Raw genomic sequence first — 6,000 nt, forward strand, 5'->3', positions numbered from 1 at the left:
GGCTGACCAGGTTTGAGTGGATAGACAATTGAACAGCACACTGCGAGTGTGAAAAGGCGGCTGAAAACCAGCATTGGATTACTTGGTCATTCACCAGTGCTGTAATGAAAACCTGCCTGGAGCGGAGAGTCAGATGAATTGCAGAATTGCAGTGAATGAATGGAACAGTCTGTAGTGGAGATCCCAATGATTTCTGAAGGCTGGTTTGTGTGGAGAGGAAAATGAAGAGCTGACCAATATTGAGTGGATAGCCCATTGAACAGCACTTCTGCGAGTTGAACATGCCTCTGAAAACCAGTATTGAGTTACTTGGACATTCACCAGTGGCGTAACGAAAACCTGCCGGGAGTGGAGGTTCAGATGAATTCCAGATTCGCAGTGAATGAATGGAACATTCTCTAGTGGTGATTCCAATGATTTCTGAAGGCTGGGTTTTGTGGACACGAAAATGTAGAGCTGAACAGGGTGGAGTGGATAGCCAAATGAACAGCACGTCTCTTAGTATGAACAGGCCACTGAAAACCAGCATTGGCTTACTTGGACATTCACAAGTGGTGTAACGATAACCCGCCGGGAGTTGAGAGTCAGATGAATTTAAGATTCGCAGTGAATGAACGGAACATTCTGTGGAGGAGATACCAATTATTTCTGAAGGTTGGGTTATGAGGACAGGAAAATGTAGAGCTGAATAGGGTTGGGTGGATAGCAAATTGAACAGCACGGCTGAGAGTATAAGCAGGCGGCTTAAAACCAGCATTGGCTTCCTTGGACATATACCAGTGGTGTCACGAAAACCTGCCGGGAGTGGAGACTCTGATGAATTCCAGATTCGCGTGATTGAATGGAACATTCTGTAGTGGAGATTGCCAAGATTTAGAAATCTGGATAGTCTGGACAGGATATTGAAGAGCTGACCAATGTTGAGTGGATAGCCAGTGAACAGCACGGTTTCGAGTGTGAACAGACCACTAAGAAGCAGCATTGCATTACTTGGACATTCATCAGTGGTGTAACGAAAGCCTTCCTGGAATGCAGATTCAGATTATTTCCAGATTCACAGTGAATGAATGGAAATTTCTGTAGTAGAGATTCCAATGATTTCTGAACGCTGGGTTGTGTGGACAGGAAAATGAAGAGCTGACTAGGTTTGACTGGATTGCCAATTGAACAGCAAGGCTGTGAGTGTGAACAGCCGCTGAAAACCAGCATTGGATTACCTGGTCATTCACCAGTGTTGTTAGGAAAATCTGCCTGGTGTGGAGAGTCAGAGGAATTCCAGATTCGCAGGGAACGAATGGAACATTCTGAAGTGGAGATAAGAATGATTTCTGAAGGCTCGGTGTGTGGAAGGAAAATCAAGAGCTAACCAGCGTTCACTGGATAGCCAATTGAACAGCACGGCTGCGAGTGTTAAGACGCAGCTGAAACCAGCCTTGGGTTGCTTGGACATTCACCAGTGGTGAAACGAAAACCTGCTGGGAGTGGAGAACAAGATGAATTCAAGATTCGCGTGAATGAATGAAACATTCTGTAGTGTAGATTGCAATGGTTTCTGGGGTTTGTATTGTCTGAACTGGAAAAAGAAGAACTCACCAGTGTTGAGTCGCTAGACCGTGAACAGCACGGGTTCGAGTGTGAATAGACCGCTGAAAACCATCATTGCGTTACTTGAACATTCAGCAGTGGTGCAATGAAAACCTGCCGGGAGTGGAGATTCAGATGAATTCCAGATTCGCAGTGAATGAATGGAACATTCTCTAGTGGTGATTCCAATGATTTCTGAAGGCGGGGTTTTGTGGACACGAAAATGTAGAGCTGAACAGGGTGGAATGGATAGCCAAATGAACAGCACGTCTCGTAGTAAGAACAGGCCACTGAAAACCAGCTTTGGCTTAATTGGACATTCACAAGTGGTGTAACGAAAACCTGACGGGAGTTGAGAATTAGATGAATTTCAGATTTGCAGTCAATGAATGGAACATTCTGTGGAGGAGATACCAATTGTTTCTGAAGTTTGGGTTATGTGGACAGGAAAATGGAGCTGACGAGGGTTGAGTGGATAGCAAATTGAACAGCACGGCTGAGAGTATGAGCAGGCCACTTAAAACCAGCATTGGCTTACTTGGATATTTACCAGTGGTGTCACGAAAACCTGCCGGGAGTGGAGATTCAGATGAATTCCAGATTCGCTGTGAATGAATGGAACATTCTGTAGTGGAGATAACAATGATTTCTCCAGTCTCTGTGGTGTGGACAGGAAAATGTAGAGCTGGCCAGGGTTGAGTGGATAGCCAATTGAACAGCACCACTGCGCTTGTGAAGAAAACACTTAAAACATTGGGTTACTTGGACATTCAACAGTGGTGTAACGAAAACCTGCCGGGAGTGGAGGTTCAGAGGAATTCCAGATTCGCAGTGAATGAATGGAACATTCTCTAGTGGAGATTCCAATGATTTCTGAAGGCTGGGTCGTGTGGAAGGAAAATCAAGAACTAATCAGGATTTAGTGGAAAGCCAATTGTATAGCATGGCTGCGAGTGTGAACATGCAGCTGAAAACCAGCATTGGGTTACTTGGACATTCATCAGTGGTGTAAGGAAAACCTGCATGGAGTGGAGAGTCAGTTGAATTCCACATTCGCAGTGAATGAATGGAACATTCTGTAGAGGAGATTCCAATGATTTCTGAAGCCTGTGTTGTGTGGACAGGAAAATGAAGAGCTGACCAGGCTTGAATCGATAGCCAAGTAAACAGCAGGGCTGCGAATATGAACAGGCCGCTGAAAACCAGCATTGGGTTACTTGGACATTCAACAGTGGTGTAATGAAAACCTGCGTGGAGTTGAGAGTCAGATGAATTCCAGATTCGCAGTGAATGAATGGAACATTCTGTAGTGGAGATAACAAAGATTTCTGAAGGCTGGTAGTGTGGTGGGACAATGAAGAGCTGAACAGGGTGGAGTGAATTGTCAATTAAACAGCACGGCTGCGAGTATGAACAGGCCTCTGAAAACCAGCATTGGCTTACTTGGACATTCACAAGTGGTGTAATGTTAACCAGGCGGGAGTGGAGAATCAGATAAACTCCAGACTCGCAGTGAATGAATGGAACATTCTGTAGTGGAGATTGCAATGATTTCTGAAATCTGGATTGTGGGGACACGAAAATGAAGAGCTGACCAGTGTTGAGTGGATAGCCTGTAAAAAGCCTCGGCTTCGAATGTGAACAGACCACTGAAAACCAGTATTGCATTACTTCGACTTTCAGCAGTGGTGTAACGAAAGCCTGCGTGGAGTGCAGATTCAGATGAATTCCAGATTCCCAGTGAATGAATGGAACATCCTGTAGTGGAGATTACAATGATTTCTGAAGGCTGGGTTGTGTGCACAGGAAAATGAGGAGCAAAACAGGTTGAGTGGATAGCCAATTGAACAGCACGACTGCGAACATGAACAGGCCTCTGAAAACCAGCATTGTTTTACTTGGACATTCACAAGTGGTGTAAGATAAATCTGCAGGTAGTGGAGATTCAGTTGAATTCCAGATTCGCAGTGAATGAATGGAACATTCTGTACTGGAGATTGCAATGATTTCTCAAGTCTGGATTGTTTGGACATGAAAATGAAGAGCTGACCACAGTTGTGTGGATACCCAGTAAAAAGCAGGGCTTAGAGTGTGAACAGACCGCTGAAAACCAGCATTGTGTTACTTGGACATTCATAAGTGGTGTAATGAAAGCCTACCTGGAGTGCAGATTCAGATGAATTCCAGATTGGCAGTGAATGAATGGAACATTCTGTACTGGCGATTCCAATGATTTCTGAAGTCTGATATTGTGGAAAAGAAAATGAAAGGCTGACCAGGTTTGAGTGGATAGACAATTGAACAGCACACTGCGAGTGTGAAAAGGCAGCTGAAAACCAGCATTGGATTACTTGGTCATTCACCAGTGCTGTAATGAAAACCTGCCTGGAGCGGAGAGTCAGATGAATTGCAGAATCGCTGTGAATGAATGGAACAGTCTGTAGTGGAGATCCCAATGATTTCTGAAGGCTGGTTTGTGTGGAGAGGAAAATGAAGAGCTGACCAATATTGAGTGGATAGCCCATTGAACAGCACTTCTCCGAGTTGAACATGCCTCTGAAAACCAGTATTGAGTTACTTGGACATTCATCAGTGGCGTAACGAAAACCTGCCGGGAGTGGAGGTTTAGATGAATTCCAGATTCGCAGTGAATGAATGGAACATTCTCTAGTGGTTATTACAATGATTTCCGAAGGCTGGGTTTTGTGGACACGAAAATGTAGAGCTGAACAGGGTGGAGTTGATAGCCAAATGAACAGCACGTCTCTTAGTATGAACAGGCCACTGAAAACCAGCATTGGCTTACTTGGACATTCACAAGTGGTGTAACGATAACCCGCCGGGAGTTGAGAGTCAGATGAATTTAAGATTCGCAGTGAATGAACGGAACATTCTGTGGAGGAGATACCAATTATTTCTGAAGGTTGGGTTATGAGGACAGGAAAATGTAGAGCTGAATAGGGTTGGGTGGATAGCAAATTGAACAGCACGGCTGAGAGTATAAGCAGGCGGCTTAAAACCAGCATTGGCTTCCTTGGACATATACCAGTGGTGTCACGAAAACCTGCCGGGAGTGGAGACTCTGATGAATTCCAGATTCGCGTGATTGAATGGAACGTTCTGTAGTGGATATTGCCAAGATTTAGAAATCTGGATAGTCTGGACAGGATATTGAAGAGCTGACCAATGTTGAGTGGATATCCAGTGAACAGCACGGTTTCGAGTGTGAACAGACCACTAAGAAGCAGCATTGCATTACTTGGACATTCATCAGTGGTGTAACGAAAGCCTTCCTGGAATGCAGATTCAGATTATTTCCAGATTCACAGTGAATGAATGGAAATTTCTGTAGTAGAGATTCCAATGATTTCTGAACGCTGGGTTGTGTGGACAGGAAAATGAAGAAGAGCTGACTAGGTTTGACTGGATTGCCAATTGAACAGCAAGGCTGTGAGTGTGAACAGCCGCTGAAAACCAGCATTGGATTACCTGGTCATTCACCAGTGTTGTTAGGAAAATCTGCCTGGTGTGGAGAGTCAGAGGAATTCCAGATTCGCAGGGAACGAATGGAACATTCTGAAGTGGAGATAAGAATGATTTCTGAAGGCTCGTTGTGTGGAAGGAAAATCAAGAGCTAACCAGCGTTCACTGGATAGCCAATTGAACAGCACGGCTGCGAGTGTTAACACGCAGCTGAAACCAGCCTTGGGTTGCTTGGACATTCACCAGTGGTGAAACGAAAACCTGCTGGGAGTGGAGAACAAGATGAATTCAAGATTCGCGTGAATGAATGAAACATTCTGTAGTGTAGATTGCAATGGTTTCTGAGGTTTGTATTGTCTGAACTGGAAAAAGAAGAACTCACCAGTGTTGAGTCGCTAGACCGTGAACAGCACGGGTTCGAGTGTGAATAGACCGCTGAAAACCATCATTGCGTTACTTGAACATTCAGCAGTGGTGCAATGAAAACCTGCCGGGAGTGGAGATTCAGATGAATTCCAGATTCGCAGTGAATGCATGGAACATTCTCTAGTGGTGATTCCAATGATTTCTGAAGGCTGGGTTTTGTGGACACGAAAATGTAGAGCTGAACAGGGTGGAATGGATAGCCAAATGAACAGCACGTCTCGTAGTAAGAACAGGCCACTGAAAACCAGCTTTGGCTTAATTGGACATTCACAAGTGGTGTAACGAAAACCTGACGGGAGTTGAGAATTAGATGAATTTCAGATTTGCAGTCAATGACTGGAACATTCTGTGGAGGAGATACCAATTGTTTCTGAAGTTTGGGTTATGTGGACAGGAAAATGGAGCTGACGAGGGTTGAGTGGATAGCAAATTGAACAGCACGGCTGAGAGTATGAGCAGGCCACTTAAAACCAGCATTGGCTTACTTGGATATTTACCAGTGGTGTC

Source organism: Sorex fumeus, unplaced genomic scaffold (assembly GCF_029834395.1).
Source record: "Sorex fumeus unplaced genomic scaffold, SorFum_2.1 ptg000139l, whole genome shotgun sequence".
NCBI lineage: Eukaryota > Metazoa > Chordata > Mammalia > Eulipotyphla > Soricidae > Sorex > Sorex fumeus.